Here is an 18,711-nt window from a genome sequence, read left to right as displayed (position 1 = left end):
CTTTTTGTATTTTTAGTAGAGACCGGGTTTCACCGTGTTGACCAGGCTGGTCTCGATCTCTTGAACTCAAGTGATCCACCCGCCTCGGCCTCCCAAAGTGCTGGGATTACAGGCGTGAGCCACCATGGCTGGCAGAATACATTTCTTTATTGCCTCAGAAGCATGGTTGTGTGCCATTAAATATTAAAATAGAAAAAAATTAGTTATTAAATCATATCATTAAATGAATATAAACTTCTTCATTGGTATTTTGATAAAATATTGTACTATAAGGTAGGATAAGTATTATCTTAAAAATGTCCTACCCTGAAATAGAAATATGCATATCTTAATTGTTACTTAAACTTTAAGAGCTGTTACTATAATCGAAAATATTGATAATACTGTATTGACATCAATTATATGATTTGATAGGAAAATATTCAGAAAGATGGACATGGTTTTATTTATTTAATCTTTACCTCATTTATATAATAATACCTGAAGCAAATCTTTTTATAAACCAAACTTTTGTAAAATTAATCACATTGGAATTAATTCCATATTTAAAAACCTATTAGTAAGTTGCTTTGTAACACAATCATCTCTAATTAATTTATGTCATAAATTCAGTCTTTTATATATAGTTCCCTCACAGAAGTGCAAAATCCGTATAATATGGATATATTTTCATTTAGAAGGTGATGAAGGAGAATTTTTTGTTGTTTTAAAAAACAAAAAGTAGATACTTGTATTCTTTCAGTTAGTATATTTAAAAAGTTAAATTCTTTTTAAATATGTAATCAAAATACTCTGCAAAATTCCATATTGCTAAGAAATTTTATAGATATCTCAGTTCCTTGAAAGGGCAGCTATATTAGGCCTTGTAAATAAAGGAGGCAAATTTTTATCTATAAAACCCCTGGAAACAAACAAACAACATTACTTACCCTCATTTCTAAATAAATAGGTATTTTCTGTTGGGGAGGGGAGAGTAACACTACATTTACTTTTGCTTAAGACATGATTGTCTTAATCCTAAGCCAAAATAACAAAGCTGGAGGCATCACGCTACCTGACTTCAAACTATACTACAAGGCTACAGTAACCAAAACAGTGTGGTACTGGTACCAAAACAGAGATATAGACCAATGGAACAGAACAGAGTCCTCAGAAATAATACCACACATCTACAACCATCTGATCTTTGACAAACCTGACAAAAACAAGAAATGGGGAAAGGATTCCCTATTTAATAAATGGTGCTGGGAAAACTGGCTAGCCATATGTAGAAAGCTGAAACTGGACCCCTTCCTTACACCTTATACAAAAATTAATTCAAGATGGATTAAAGACTTAAATGTTAGACCTAAAACCATAAAAACCCTAGAAGAAAACCTAGGCAGTACCATTCAGGACATAGGCATGGGCAAGGACTTCATGTCTAAAACACCAAAAGCAATGGCAACAGAAGCCAAAATTGAAATGGGGTATAGTTAAACTAAAGAGCTTCTGCACAGCAAAAGAAACTACTATCAGAGTGAACAGGCAACCTACAGAATGGGAGAAAATTTTTGCAATCTGCTCATCTGACAAACGGCTAATATCCAGATTCTACAAAGAACTCAAACAAATTTACAAGAAAAAAACAACCCCATCAAAAAGTGGGCAAAGGATATGAACAGACAATTCTCAAAAAAGACATGCAGCCAACAGACACATGGAAAAAATGCTCATCATCACTGGCCATCAGAGAAATGCAAATCAAAACTACAATGAGATACCATCTGATGCCAGTTAGAATGGCCATCATTAAAAAGTCAGGAAACAACAGGTGCTGGAGAGGATGTGGAGAAATAGGAACACTTTTACACTGTTGGTGGGACTGTAAACTAGTTCAACCATTGTGGAAGACAGTGTGGCGATTCCTCAAGGATCTAGAACTAGAAATACCATTTGACCCAGCCATCCCATTACTGGGTATATACTCAAAGGATTATAAATCATGCTGCTATAAAAACACATGCACACGTATGTTTATTGCGGCACTATTAACAATAGCAAAGACTTGGAACCAACCTAAATGTCCATCAATGATAGACTGGATTAAGCAAATGTGGCATATATACACCATGGAATACTATGCAGCCATAAAAAATGATGAGTTCATGTCCTTTGTAGGGACATGGATGAAACTGGAAACCATCATTCTCAGCAAACTATCACAAGGACAGGAAACCAAACACCGCATGTTCTCACTCATAGGTGGGAATTGAACAATGAGAACACATGGACACAGGAAGCGGAACATCACACACTGGGGCCTGTCGTGGGGTGGGGAGAGCTGGGAGGGATAGCATTAGGAGATATACCTAATGTAAATGATGAGTTACTGGGTGCAGCACACCAGCATGGCACATGTATACATATGTAACAAACCTGCACATTGTGCACATGTACCCTAGAACTTAAAGTACAATTAAAAATACATAAATAAATAAATAAAAATAAAAGTAAAAAAATACTTGATTGTCCTTTTCATCCGCTTGGCATTTTCCCTTTCTCCATATGTTAGTATTCAGGGAAGCTTTTGCTCATGCTTTCCAAAGAGCTGAAAATAAACATAAACCCATATTCTCTTAGGAAGTCATTATAATGCGATGATGTGTATAGTAGAGGCCACTGGATTAATTGCTTGGTACATAAGGTTATTGCTTTCATTCTTAGCAGTTCCTAATAAAGGTTCTTTTAAAAACCTCAGAGGTTAAAAATAGGATGTAAATATTATTGTTAATATAACTGGCCTACAGTGTAAACAAAGCCGCTGGGAAGTTCCAACTGGGTAGAGCCCACTGCAGCTCAGCAAAGCCACTGTAGCCAGACTGTCTCTCTAGATTCCTCCTCTCTGGGCAGGGCATCTCTGAAAGAAAGGCAGCAGCCCCAGTCAGGGGCTTATAGATAAAACTCCCATCTCCCTGGGACAGAGCACCCATGGGAAGGGGCAGCTGTGGGCACAGCTTCAGCAGACTTAAACTTTCCTGCCTGGTGGCTCTGAAGAGAGCAGTGGATCACCCAGCACAGTGCTTGAGCTCTGCTAAGGGACAGACTGCCTTCTCAAGTGGGCCCCTGACCCCTGTGCCTCCTGACTGGGAGATACCTCTCAGCCAGGGTTAACAGACACCTCATAGGGGACAGCTCCAGCTGGCATCTGGCAGGTGCCCTTCTGGGACAAAGCTTCCAGAGGAAGGAATAGGCAGCAATCTTTGCTGTTCTGCAGCCTCTGCTGGTGATACCCAGGTAAACAGGGTCTGGAGTGGACCTCCAGCACACTCCAGCAGACCTGCAGCAGAGGGGCCTGACTATTAGAAGGAAAACCAACAAACAGAAAGGATTAGCATCAACATCAACAAAAAGGGCATCTACACAAAAACCCCATCCGAAGGTCACCAGCATCAAAGACCAAACGTAGATAAACCCACGAAGATGAGGAAGAACCAGTGCAAAAAGGCTGAAAATTCCAAAAACCAGAATGCCTCTTCTCCTCCAAAGCATTACAACTCCTTGCCAGCAAGGGAACAACACTGGACCGAGAATGAGTTTCACAAATTGACAGAAGTAGGCTTCAGAAGGTGGGTAATAAACTCCTCCAAGCTAAAGGAGCATGTTCTAACCCAATGCAATGAAGCTAAGAACCTTGAAAAAAGGTTAGATGAATGGCTAACTAGAACAACCAGTGTAGAGAAGAACATAAATGACCTGATGGAGCTGAAAAACACAGCATGAGAACTTTGTGAAGCATACACAAGTATCAATAGCCAAATTGATCAAGTAGAAGAAAGGATATCACAGATTGAAGAGCAACTTAATGAAATAAAGCATGAAGACAAGATTAGAGAGAAAAAGAATGAAAAGGAACAAACAAAGCCTTCAAGAAATATGGGACTATGTGAAAAGACCAAACCTACATGTTTGATTGGTATACCTGAAAGTGACGGGGAGAGTGGAACTAAGCTGGAAAACACTCTTCAGGATATTATCCAGGAGAACTTCCCCAGCCTAGCAAAACAGGTCACCATTCAAATTCAGGAAATACAGAGAACACCACAAAGATACTCCTCGAGAAGAGCAACCCCAAGACACATAATCGTCAGATTCACCAAGGTTGAAATGAAGGAAAAAATGTTAAGGGCAGCTGGAAAGGTCAAGTTACCTACAAAGGGAAGGCCATCAAACTAACAGCAGATCTCTCTGCAGAAACCCTCCAAGCCAGAAGAGAGTAGGGGCCAATATTCAACATTCTTAAAGAAAAGAATTTTCAACCTAGAATTTTATATCCAGCCAAACTAAGCTTCATAAGTGAAGGATAAATAAAATCCTTTACAGACAAGCAAATGCTGAGAGATTTTATCACCACCAGGCCTGCCTTACTAGAGCTCCTGAAGGAAGCACTAAACATGGAAAGAAACAACTAGTATCAGCCACTGCAAAAACATACCAAATTGTACAGATCATCAACACTATGAAGAAACTGTATCAACTAATGGGCCAAATAACCAAGTAGCATCATAATGACAGGATCAAATTCACACATAACAATATTAACCTTAAATGTAAGCAGGCTAAATGCCCCAATTAAAAGACACAGACCGGCACATTGGATAGAGTCAAGACCCATCAGTGTGCTGTATTCAGGAGACCCATCTCATGTACAAGCACACACATAGGCTGAAAATAAAGGGGTGGAGGAATATTTACCAAGCAAATGGAAAGCAAAAAAAAAAAAAAAAAAAAAGAAAGAAAAAAAATCAGAGGTTGCAATTCTAGTCTCTGATAAAACAGACTTTAAACCAACAAAGATCAAAAGAGACAAAGAAGACCATTACATGATGGTAAAGGGATCAATGCAACAAGAAGAGCTAACTATCCTAAATATACATGCACCCAGTATAGGAGCACCCAGATTCATAAAGCAAGTTCTTAGAGACCTAAAAAGAGTCTTGGACTCCCACACAATAATAGTGGGAGACTTTAACACCCCACAATATTAGACAGATCAACGAGACAGAAAATTAACAAGGATATTCAGGACTTCAACCCAGCTGTGGACCAAGCAGACCTAATAGACATCTACAGAACACTCTGCCGCACATCAACAGAATATACATTCTTCTCAGTACCACATCACACTTACTCTAAATTTGACCACATAATTGGAAGTAAAACACTCCTCAGCAAATGCAAAAGAACAGAAATCATAACAAACAGTCTCTCAGACCATGGTGCAATCAAATTAGAACTCAGGGTTAAGAAACTCACTCAAAACCACACAACTACATGGAAACTGAACAACCTGCTCCTGAATGACTACTGGGTAAATAACTAAATTAAGGCAGAAATAAATAAGTTCTTTGAAGCCAATGAGAACAAAGACACAACATACCAGAATCTCTGGGATACAGGTAAAGCAGTGTTTAGAGGGAAATTTATAGCACTAAATGCCCACAGGAGAAAGTGGGAAATATCTAAAATCGACACCCTAACATCACAATTTAAAGAACTAGAGAACCAAGAGCAAACAAGTTCAAAAGCTAGCAGAAGGCAAGAAATAACAGATCAGAGCAGAAATGAAGGAGATAGAGACACAAAAACCCTTCAAAAAAAATCATTGAATCCAGGAGCTGTTTTTTTTTGTTTTTGTTTTTGTTTTTGAGACAGAGTCTCACTTCGTTGCCTAGGCTGGAATGCAGTGGCATAATCTTGGCTCACTGCAACCTCCGCCTCCTGGGTTCATGCCATTCTCCTGCCTTAGCCTCCCGAGTAGCTGGGACTACAGGCACCCGCCACCACGCCTGGCTAATTTTGTTTTTGTATTTTTAGTAGAGATGGGCTTTCACCGTGTTAGCCAGGATGATTTCGATCTCTTGACCTTGCCATCTGCCCACCTCGGCCTCCCAAAGTGCTGGGATTACAGGCATGAGCCACCACGCTCAGCCAGGAGCTGGTTTTTTGAAAAGATTAACAAAATAGATAGACTGCTAGCCATACTAATAAAGAAGAAAAGAGGGAAGAATCAAATAGACACAATAAAAAAAAGATAAAGGGGATTTCACCACTGGCCCCACAGAAATACAAACTACCATCACAGAGAATACTATAAACACCTCTACACAAATAAACTACAAAACCTAGAAGAAATGGATAAATTCCTGGACACATAACACCCTCCCAAAACTAAACCAGGAAGAAGTTGAATCCCTGAATAGACTAATAACAAGTTCTGAAATTGAGGCAGTAATTAATATCCTACCAACCAAAAAAAGCCCAGGACCAGACAGATTCACAGCCAAATTCTACCAGAGGAGTGCAAAGAAGAGCTGGTACCATTCCTTTTGAAACTATTCCAAAGAATAGAAAAAGAGGGACTCCTCCCTAACCCATTTTATGAGGCCAGCATCATCCTGATACCAAAACCTGGCAGAGACACAACAAAAAAAGAAAATTTCAGGCCAATAACCCTGATGGACATTGATGCAAAAATCCTCAGTAAAATACTGGCAAACCAAATCCAGCAGCACATCAAGAAGCTTATCCAGCATGATCAAGTCAGTTTCATCCCTGGGATGCAAGGCTGGTTCAACATACGTAAATCAGTAAACATAATCCATCACATAAACAGAACCAATGACAAAAACCACATGATTATCTCAATAGATGCAGAAAAGGCTTTTGATAAAATTCAACACCACTTTATGCTAAAAACTGAATAAACTAGGTATTGATGGAACATATCTCAAAATAATAAGGTATTTATGACAAACCCACAGCCAATATCACACTGAATGGGCAAAAGCTGGAAGCATTCCCTCTGAAAACCGGCACAAGACAAAGATGCCCTCTCTCACCACTCCTGTTCAACATAGTTCTGGAAGTTCTGGCCAGGGCAATCAGGCAAGAGAAAGAAATAAAGAGTAAGCCAGGCATGGTGGCTCATGCCTGTAATCCCAGTACTTTGGGAGGCTGAGGCAGGTGGATCACCCATGGTCAGGAGTTCGAGATCGGCCTGACCAACAAGGTGAAACTCCGTCTCTACTAAAAATACAAAAATTAGCCAGGTGTAGTGGCGTGTGACTGTAGTCCCAGCTACTTGGGAGGCTAAGACAGGAGAATTGCTTGAACCCGGGAGGCAGAGGTTGCAGTCAACTGAGATTGCGCCACTACACTGCAGCCAGGAAGGTGGAGTGAGATTCCATCTCTATAAATAAATAAATAGTATTCAAATAGAGAGGAAGTCAGATTGTCTCTGTTTGCAGATGACATGATTGTATATTTAGAAAACTCCATCATCTCAGCCCAAAATCTCCTTAAGCTGATAAGCAACTTCAGAAAAGTCTCAGGATACAAAATCAATGTGCAGAAATTACAGGCATTCCTATATACCAGTAATAGACAAACAGCCAAATCATGAGTGAACTCCCATTCACAATTCCTACAAAGAGAATAAAATACCTAGGAATACAACTTACAAGGGATGTGAAAGACCTCTTCAAGGCGAACTACAAACCATTGCTCAAGGAAGTAAGAGAAGACACAAACAAATGGAAAAACATTCCATGCTCATGGACAGGAAGTATCAGTATCGTGAAAATGGCCATACTGCCCAAAGTAGTTAATAGATTCAATGCTATCTTCATCAAGCTACCATTGACTTTCTTCACAGAATTAGGAAAAAACCACTTTAAAGTTCATATGGAACCAAAAAAGAGCCCTGATAGCCAAGACAGTCCTAAGCAAAAAGAACAAAACAGGAGGCATCACGCTACCTGACTTCAAACTATACTACAAGGCTACAGTAACCAAAACAGCATGGTACTGGTACCAAAACAGAGATATAGACCAATGGAACAGAATAGAGACCTCAGAAATCACACCACACATCTACAACCATCTGATCTTTGACAAACCTTACAAAAACAAGCAATGAGGAAAGGGTTCCCTATTTAATAAATGGTGCTGGGAAAACTGGCTAGCCATGTGCAGAAAACAGAAACTGGACCCCTTCCTTACCCCTTATACAAAAATTAACTCAAGATGGATTAAAGACTTAAACATAAGACCTAAAACCATAAAAACCCTACAAGAAAACGTAGGCAATACCATTCAGGATATAGGCATGGGCAAAGCCATCATGACTAAAACACCAAAAGCAATGGCAACAAAAGCCAAAATTGACAAATGAGATATAATTAAACTAAAGAGCTTCTGCACAGCAAAATAAACTATCATCAGAATGAACAGGCAACCTACAGAGTGGGAGAACATTTTTGCAATCTGTCCATCTGACAAAGGGCTAATATCCAGAATCTACAAGGAACTTAAGCCAATTTACAAGAAAAAAACAACCCCATCAGAAAGTGGGCAAGGGATGTGAACAGACACTTCTCAAATAAGACATTTATGTGGCCAACAAACATATGAAAAAAAGCTCATCATCACTGGTCATTAGAGAAATGCAAATGAAAACCACGATGAGATACCATCTCACGCCAGTTAGAATGGCGATCACTAAAAAAATCAGGAAACAACAGATGCTGGAGAGGCTGTGGAGAAGTAGAAACGCTTTTACACTGTTGGTGGGAGTGTAAATTAGTTCAACCATTGTGGAAGACAGTGTGGTGATTCCTCAAGGAACTAGGACCAGAAATACGATTTGACCCAGCAATCCCATTACTGGGTATATACCAAAGGGATTATAAATCATTCTGCTATAAAGACACATGCACATGTATGTTTATTGCAGCAATATTCACAATAGCAAAGACTTGGAACCAACCCAAATGAGCATCAATGATAGACTGGATAAAGAAAATGTGGCACATATATATCATGGAATACTATGCAGCCATAAAAAAGGATGAGTTCTTGTCCTTTACAGGGACATTAATGAAGCTGGAAACCATCATTTTCAGCAAACTCACACAGGAACAGAAAACCAAACACCACATGTTCTCACTCATAAATGGGAGTAGAACAATGAGCACACAGGGACACAGGGAGGGGAACATCACACACTGGGGCCTGTTGTGGTGTGAAGGAGAAATAATTAATGTAGATGATGGATTGATAGGGTCAGCAAACCACCATGGCACGTGTATACCTATGTAACCTGTACGTTCTGCACATGTATCCCAGAACTTAAAGTATAATAATAATTAAAAAAAATAAGACATGTGGCTCACGCCTCTGATCCAGCACTCTGGGAGGCCAAGGCGGCGGATTACCTGAGGTCAGGAGTTTGAGACCAACCTGGCCAACATGGTGAAACCCTGTCTCTACTAAAAATTATATATATAAATAAAATAAAGCCAATTTTATATATATATATATATATATATATATATATATAAAATTGGCTTTATTGAGATGTCTTGGTTTCCCTGAGGTGTAAACATGAAATAATCTTATAATTCATGCTACCAACTATACTCAACCAGTGCCCTTTCTCACTTGGAGAGCCTCCCTTATTGATCTTTCAATCTAATTCCAGAATTTTTCAGTCACTTTTGCTTATTAAGAGAGTTTTGTCTATGAAGACTTAGTTGTACCTGTTACAAATCCTCAGTCTTCTGTTCTACTCTGAGCTCTCCTCTTCCCCACAATGCAGGTAAACCTGAAGTTCGACAGGTGGGGAGATACGGAAACTGCTCTCCCACTGTACTTCTCTCCTCCTGTGCTTCTCATCTGGGGTTGGGACAAGGACCAGGTGAAGAGAAGAAGGAAGGGAGGGATGGGGAGAGAGACAGTAAGAGGGAGAGAGAGAGAGAGGAAGAAAGAGAGAGTGAGAGTAAGAGAACATTTTCTGATATACCTGATCCTGCAAAATGGGCTGTTCTTTTTTGTCGGTGGTCATAAGGTAATTAACCTCCTGTCAGTGATGTGAAGGCCCTGTGCCTTTTCTGTTGGTCTTCACAACTGGTCTAGCCTTTTGGAGAGTTGTGGATATGTAATGAGCACAGATTAACCTGGGGTAGACAGGTGAAGATCCAACACAGGTTTGGCTGCTGAGGGACTTTATCTTGAGTATCTCCCCTAGGTTTGGTCATTATCTGGGAGATTTGGCTACATCTTCAAACTGACCTTCTGATGGTGTATTTGCCACATGTTTTTGATGTGTATGTCTGTTAACCCCATACTGTAGCAGTATTTTGCAAATCTTCAGCCTTTAATTTCATATGCCTGCTTACTTTTAAGATTAGGTTACGGGAAAAAATTTTTTCATCTGCCTGCCATAGCCCAAAAGTGGGGTCTGCAGAAGGGCACAATTCATCTTCTGTACCCACTTTGTAACCTTGAGCATATAGTTCTTGCCCCTTCTTCACTGGCCATTCCACCACACCATCTTCTCCCAGAGTTTTTTTCCTGTTCTAGTAGCATTGGAGCAGGTCAGCACACCTGGTGACTGGCCAGACCTCCAGCTAGGAAAGATGTCAGCTTCCTCTCCTTTCAAGCACTTAGAAATTTATTAGGGACTCTCTTGTGCCCCCCTTCCTAAGATTCAGGGGATGGGAACTAGTTAATTGCCCACCAGATGGAGATGAAATAAGTGGATAATCCCTCTCTGCATGCTGCATTTCACCCCCAAACTTGGTTTTTGACTCATCCAAGTCTTTTGTATTTCATGCAAAGCAGACAAAAACACTCTTAAGTTTCTTCCCAAACATTTTCCTTTTCTAGTCTAACCCCATCTCAATAAATATAAACACTATTCTTTCTGTTGCTCAGGCCAAAAACTTAGTAATCATTCTTTATTTTCCTTGTTTTCTTTACTGTAGTAAATATAATTTGGCAACAAGCATTTCACCTCTATCTAGTGAGCTGAAAAGCAGAAAAGATCATCTCCCAGGCTCTCTACATCTGACTTTCTGGAAGTGAATTAGATCTTGTCAATTAGATACACTCATTTGGGATTTGGATGGAAAAAGTGAAAGTGACCAGCTTTCTGTCATTTTAGCTATTTCTGCTGTCAAGCAAGATCGTGAACACATGACTTTTTTTTCCAACAGGACTTTATTATCTGGTTACCAGTTTTATAGGTATTATGCGGCAGTGATAATGGTAGCCTCCTGATCCCACCCACTGATCTCTAGCATCAGAGCCACCATGATGGATTGTTGAACTCAGTGTTTCCGATGGTGTTATCCTTTAGTCCTGAATGGGGCAGAAGTAGTAAATCCTGAAAAGTCAGTTCTTGTGTTTTAGTAGTCTGTCCTGGAAGTATGCTCCCCTGGGCTTTCCAATGATTTTGTAATCACTTTATTCTCTGTGTTAAATTCCTTTTTGTTTAATATATGGAAGGGTTCTGCACTGAACTTGAATAAACTATACCAGAACCTCAAGTATGAGATCTAGGATTGTTTATGACCCACTTGGGTTTTAGAGTAGTGAAGATCTAGTTATTGCTTGAAAATAGGACACTAGTAGTATCTGGTATGCAGTGTAAAAATCACTCAATCAATTATGTTCTTAGACTTCCAGAATGAACAATCTATTTTACAGGGAAGTGTTTGGTGGACCATGAGGCTGCTCGAATAGGTCAATATGATAAGAATTTGAAGTACAAGGGAGGTGAGATGGGCTGAATTACTTAAAAAGCCCTGGAGAAATTAAAGACATGGTGTAATTTGCAGTTTTAAATTCTCTGCTCAAGATGTGTTCAGAAAACTAAGAAACTTCTGTGATTTCCTAAAAGAGCCTTTTATTTCTCATAGCTACAAATTTGATATAGCCAAAAATGAGTTACAGAATCTGATTCAATAGGTCGCCAAATTTCAATGTAATTTAATTCATGGCCTTTCTAGATCTGTTATGTGAAAGACAGTTTACTTATTGCAAAGTGTGGGATGGTGAAAACTGAAAATGGGGACACTTGGATGTAATTGACTCTGGGATCGACTCTGGGTACCCTGACCCTCAAACTCTGTTCAGCCTCAGTTGCCAGAAGCCTTGGCAATATAATGTAAGTGGCAATATATTGTAATGGTGCTTGAGATAAATATAAGTGGAAATATATTGTAATGGTGCTTGTGTAGGGAGGAAAGAACGTAAGTTAGATGTGGTCAAATGTGTTGATGTGGGTGCACTTACCAGAGATCCTGTTTCAAGATGCTAGTCAAGGAGCTGTGAGTGGTTCTGTTTACTTGTTTTATTGACCAAACCTGGCTTCTGTAATGGCCTGTCTCAGATTGAAATGGTAGAAAATCCTTGATTGGATTTAAAGAAATTAGAGAGTTGCTTGCAGATGTTTGTGCTGCATATGCTTGCACCATCCAGAAGTGGAAATTATAACCCCACTTAGGAGTGGACTTAAAGAACAGTAGGAAAGAAATTCTTCTCATGGGCATAACTTCAGTAAGTATATTGGTTTTTTAACTTTCCTTGGAAAGAGTGCTTGGTCAGAAGTATGAATTTACGTTGATGATGGTCAGTAGCAAACAGTTTTGCTGCATAATCAAGGACTTGGAAACAAGTTTGAAGGATTGGGAACAAGGAAGACTGGGAAAGAGGTATGTAAGGTGTCAGAGAATATACCTAAATGTGAGCATATTTGTGTTCCATGTGATTGCTTAGTAACAGGTGCAACTGCAAAAGGAGGAACTTAATTATATGGTTGACCAGTTGACCTAGTCTGTACATGTCAAACAGCCTATGCCACCATGTGCACAGTGAGCTATGAAATAGAATAATCATTTAATATATTGTCCAAATTGGAGAACATTTGAGAGTTAAAGCAATTAATAATCTGGGAAAGCAAGCATGGACCAGAACTATCTTCATCAAACTTGGGATACATGGCTACTGTAGCTATAAATGAAGAAGTCATGATGGCAGGGGTGGGAATTATGGAAGGAATTACTATCGCAGACTACCCCTCAGCAACACTGCTGGGTGCTCAAGCTGCCAACAGCGGAAATTAACATAATGCTTCTGATACAGCAGCCATTTAGAGGGAATTGAATATTACATTGGCCCTCTTTCAGTATGGAAGCCAGCAGTGTTGTGTCTGCACCAAATGAATTTTTGTTTTCCCACACCAAGTTTCTGCCAATACTGTCATTCATTGACTTACTGAATGACTTACTCATTATCACAGTTTCCACACAACATTGCATATGCTAAGGAACTCACATTACAAGGGAAATAAGACAGTTGACTGACACCTGTAATAGTAAAGGTCCTACTATGAATATTGACCTTAAACAAAGTGAATTGGCTTATATTGAAGATGAATTTGCTCTATCTGTGTGTGTCCGTCTGTTCTCATGATAAAGACATGCCTGAGACCAAGTAATTTACAAAGGAAAGAGGTTTAATTGACTTACAGTTCCACATGGCTGAGGAGGCCTCACAATCATGGTGGAAAGTAAAAGAGAAGCAAAGTCACATCTTACATGGTGGCAGGCAGGAGAGCATTTGCAGAGGAACTCCCCTTTATAAAACCAGATCTCATGAGACTTACTATCATGAGAACAGCACAGGAAAAACCCACCCCGATGATTCAATTACCTCCCACCAGGTCCCTCCTATGACACATAGGGATTATTACAATTCAAAGTGAGATTTGGGTGGGGACACAAACCATATCACTGTTGGAAGATAATAGGAGTTAGGGATGCAGTTCTAGAGTGTACATGGTATATGTTTTCTGTCCACTCCAGGCATATGGTTTCTCTCATAGGAAGAGTACATGGATCTGGGAATTAAAGAGTAAAAATAGAAGTGACATGTCTCACCAATTAACCATGTAATCTACTAACAACAATTTTGCTTCTCAACTTTTGGCTTTTCTAGATGAAATCTAGTAGAGATTATCCTAACTAGATTAAGTAATCTCAGTGTCCAGGGGAGAAATACTTCTATATGAGGACATATTAATGGTTTCATTAAATGGGAAGTTCTTGATCTGCTCATTCCACCCTTTTACCTCTCTGTCTTTATAACTTTTCACTTTACTTGCTCTGTTCCAGCCACACTGGCTACCTCCTCTTCTTCCTCCTTCCTCCTCCTCTTCCCCTTCTTCCTTTTTCCTCTTCCTCCTCTTCATCTTCTTCCTTCTTCCTCTTCTCCTTCTCCTTCTTTTCCTTCGTCCCCACCCTTCCTTCTTCTCAAATAACAAACACACTCTACCGGAGGGCCTTTGCACTGGTTGGACCCTCTTCCTGGAATGTGCTACCTCTAAATATCTGCGGTGCTAATGCTTTGCTTCCTTGATATATTTTCTCAAATACTACCTTTATAAAGAGGCTCACATCGAAAATCCTATTTGAAATTAACCCACCTTTGACTTCTTTGGCACTCCTTATCACTTCTTTCTTTTTTATAGCATCCATCATCTACCTTCCTATATAATTTATCAATATGATGTTTGTTATTTATTGTCTGTCTCCCCCGTGGAGGCTGGGATCTTTGTTTTGTCCACTGTTGTCACCCAAGCACTGAGAAAAGCCACTAACATGTATTAGCACTTGGTAAATGTTTGTTAAATGAGTAAATCAGTAATTGAGATTGGTGCTTGAATTATGGTTAATTCTAAGAATTCTGAATTTATTCTGGAAAACTTCTGAAAATTCAATTTTAGGCAAATGGGCCCTGAGATTTAGATTAATCCTAGAAATATATTGAATCTAAATGAAAGAATTTCTGCTCCTGATGAAGTCAAGGAGTCTTAAAATTGTAAGGGTTTTAAAGTTCTACTCTGTCAACCCACATTTCCTTTCTTAAAGTGCAAAAGGTTTAATGAGGATCTTATCAATTTTCTGTTGTCCAGGGATTTTGCATTAGGAAATTTATGCCACCAGAAATTTACTAAGCAGGCTTGAGCTTAATTCCATTAAGTATACAAAACTACATTATCTCTTTTTTTATTTTTTATGATTTTTTATTTTACTTTAATTTCGGGGATACATGTGCAGAACGTGCAGGTTTGTTACCTAGGTATACATGTGTCATGGTGGTTTGCTGCACTTATCAACTTGTCATCTAGGTGTTTTTTTTTTTTTTTTTTTTTTTTTTGCCATCTAGGTTTTAAGCCTTGCATGCATTAGGTGTTTGTCCTAATGCTTTCCCTCCTCTTGCCCCCAACCCCTGACAGGCCCCAGTGTGTGATATTTCCCTCCCTGTGTCCATGTGTTCTCATTGTTCAGCTCCCATTTATGAGTGAGAACATGTGGTGTTTGGTTTTCTGTTCCTGTGTGAGTTTGCTGAGAATGATGGCTTCCAGCTTCACCTATGTCCCCGCAAAGGACATGAACTCATTTTTTTAATGGCTGCATAGTATTCCATGGTGCATATGTGCCATATTTTCTTTATCCAGTCTATCATTGATGGGCATTTGGGTTGGTTCCAAGTCTTTGCTATTGTGAATAGTGCTGCAATAAACATACGTGTACTTGTGGCTTTACACTAGAATGATTTATAATCCTTTGGGTATATACCTAGTAATGGGATTGCTGAGTCAAATGGTATTTGTGGTCCTAGATCCTTGAGGAATCGACACACTGTCTTCCACAATGGTTGAACTAATTTACACTCCCACCAACAGTGTAAAAGCGTTCCTATTTCTCCACAGCCTTTCCAGTATCTGTTGTTTCCTGACTTAATGATTGCCATTCTAACTGGCATGAGATGGTATCTCATTGTGGTTTTGATTTGCATTTCTCTAATAACCAGTGATGGTGAGCTTTTTTTCATATGTTTGTTGGCCACATAAATGTCTTCTTTTGAGAAGTGTATGTTCATATCCTTCACCTACTTTTTGATGGGGTTGGTTATTTTTTTAATTGGCTTAAGTTCCTTGTAGATTCTGGATATTAGCCCTTTGTCAAATGGATAGATTGCAAAAATGTTCTCTCATTCTGTAGGTTTCCTGTTCACTCTGATGATAGTTTATTTTGCTGTGCAGAAGCTCTTTAGTTTAATTATATCCCATTTGTCAATTTTGGCTTTTGTTGCCATTGCTTTTGGTGTTTTAGTCATGAAGGCTTTGCCCATGCCTGTATCCTGAATGGTATTGCCTAGGTTTTCTTTTTCTAGGGTTTTTATGGTTTTAAGTTTTACAATTAAGTCTTTAACCAATCTTGAGTTAATTTTTGTGTAAGGTGTAAGGAAGGGGTCCAGTTTCTGTTTTCTGCATATGACTAGCCAGTTTTCCCAGCATCATTTGTTAAACAGGGATTTTTTTCCCAATTGCTTGTTTTTGTCAGGTTTGTCAAAGATCAGATGGTTGTAGATGTGTGGTGTGATTTCTGAGGTCTCTATTCTGTTCCATTGGTCTATATCTCTGTTTTGGTACCAGTACCATGCTGTTTTGGTTACTGTAGCCTTGTAGTATAGTTTGAAGTCAGGTAGTGTGATGCCTCCTGCTTTGTTCTTTTTGATTAGGATCGTCTTGGCTATCAGGGCTCTTTTTTGGTTCCATATAAAATTTAAAGTATTTTCTTCTAATTCTGCAAAGAAAGTCAATGGTAGCTTGATGAGAATAGCATTGAATCTATAAATTACTATGGTCAGTTTCATGATATTGATTCTTCCTATCCATGAGCATGGAATTTTTTTCCATTTGTTTGTGTTCTCTCTTATTTCCTTGAGCAGTGACAAAACCATATTTTCTATGAAGCTTCCCAGTAGCAGAAATGAGAAAGCTCTCTATATACTCAAAGTTTCGGGCCCCTGATATCACATTCATTTGGTTTAGAAATGTAAACCTAGTAGATTGTAACTAGAGCTGAGATTGGTGGGTGGTTGCGAAGTAAAAGAAGACACTTAAAAATTGTCAGTCGGTGTTCTTTTAACCAAAAAAATGACAATTAATAATTCATTTCTTCCCCTGCAGGAGTCAGAAAGTAATTAAAGTGTAAAAGAAGTCATACTAAGATTCAAATTTCTAGTAGCTTCCTGTTACAACATCTTATTGCTATGTTCTGAGGACATAGCTATGAAGTACCAGCCTTCTATGACATGGAGGCTTGTACATTCCTTGAGTTTCCCTGTATGAGCCCAGGTGTAGTTCAACCTGCATTCACTCAAACACTCAACATGGAATGCTGACTCTGTACCAGGATTTGATGGCGATCCTTAGAGGAATTTAAAGTCAGTGTTATTTTACTATGATAAATACCTTTCTTGAAGGATGGAAGATTATAAAATGTTCATTTTAACTCCATAAAACATGGATTGATGTAAATGCTTCATTTTCCCCTTTCACCAGAGTCAATCCTTCGCCCCCCCTGCATTCTTTCCGACAGACAGTTTTGGGGTGAGGAGAAGGAAAGGGGGAGTAAAAGGGTCGCCTCAAGTATCTGTGTGTTTTAGACACCATATTAGTCACTTCAAATACATTATCTGATTTAGTCCTCATACCAATTTGAGAGAGGGCTCTTATCCCCATTTTCAAGATAATAAAAAAGGGACTCAGATTAAGCAAATGATCTAAGGTCACACAGGTAGTAGGGAATAGAGTGTGGACAGACACCAGGTCTGTTCAACTTGGGCCCCTTTCTTTATCTGATACAGTCTTTATTATGTTCGTCTTCTCACTGGGAGAGAGAGTGAAGGTAGTTGAGTTGCCAGTCATAAGATGATTACTTTTATTTTAAAATCTTAAGTCCATATACAAAGATACATAGATTATTGCCTATGTTCATTTAAAAGTAGCATATTTGGTTCAGAGTTACTAAGCTAATCTGGTTAAATAGGTTTGACCCTGGAAATTCAATAATAAAAAAAAATTTTACCTGAATGCTCTTTCCATGGTTTGTTGTTGTTTGTTTGTTATTTTGGCAATTATAATATTTAGCAAAAGGAATATACTGGTTTAAATAACTGAGTTTTTAGCTTTCAAATCTTAGATTAAGAATGGAAACATTGCAATAAATTTTTGGTTGAGAATAACAAATACTGTTCATGTGTGAAAGGAATTTTTTACATTTATTAGCCACAATTCAGCTTTTTTCCCCCAAACAAATACAGGCATACTTTTCCAGAAGGTGGCACTCTAAGAACACTATTTTGATACTTGGATTTAGGCAGACAAGATGGCCTGAGTCTGTTATGCTGTGTGTGTCTGTGTGTGTGTGTGTGTGTGTGTGTGTGTGAATGTCTATTTGAAACATAAAAGAAGCATAATAAAATTCCTTTTAAAAATTATGCACCTTTAAAGATAAGTTGATCTAATTATATTACATGATTTATATATTCATGTTTTATTGAGAAAACAATAATGATAATTATTTTCTTTGATCAAATTGCTGTTTCCAAATTGCATTGTTGTAATCCAAAAAAAGCAAAAATTATATCTTTCCTTTTCAGACACATTTAAAGTATGTTCGCAAAAACATACTTTAGAGACTCCTGCAATCGAATAAAATTCCTATAGGAAAAAATTTACTGCTTACATTTTTGGTTATCTCTCAGTCATGGCTAAATATCAAAAATATCTGATTAGTTAATCTTGAAATTTAATATTTAGTTTTTAACAGTATTCTTGATTTAATTTCATATAAATTTTCTAAAATGCCCTGTTACATTAATAAATGTCTGGTGTATTTTCATGAGGTGTGCTACTTGGCTATTGAAATCTCTGTTGTGTTAGCACCTTTTTTGTTTTTTCAACACCTTCAAGCTTATTAAGTAAAGAACTTTCCTTACATTGTCAATGGTGTCAATGGTGAACACTGACTT

The 18,711-nt window shown here is 38.5% G+C and overlaps 1 protein-coding gene across 1 annotated transcript in view; it reads left to right on the top strand.

Annotated features, from left to right (window-relative positions):
* The window catches only part of DNAH7 (dynein axonemal heavy chain 7), a 332,081-nt gene that overhangs the window by 116,480 nt on the left and 196,890 nt on the right, over positions 1–18,711 (top strand). The gene's annotated exons all lie outside the window — the stretch shown is intronic.

The sequence above is a fragment of the Nomascus leucogenys genome, chromosome 22a, assembly GCF_006542625.1.
Source record: "Nomascus leucogenys isolate Asia chromosome 22a, Asia_NLE_v1, whole genome shotgun sequence".
In the NCBI taxonomy this organism is placed as follows: domain Eukaryota; kingdom Metazoa; phylum Chordata; class Mammalia; order Primates; family Hylobatidae; genus Nomascus; species Nomascus leucogenys.
Note: the sequence above shows the minus strand (reverse complement) of the source record. Positions and strands in the feature narration are given on the sequence as shown.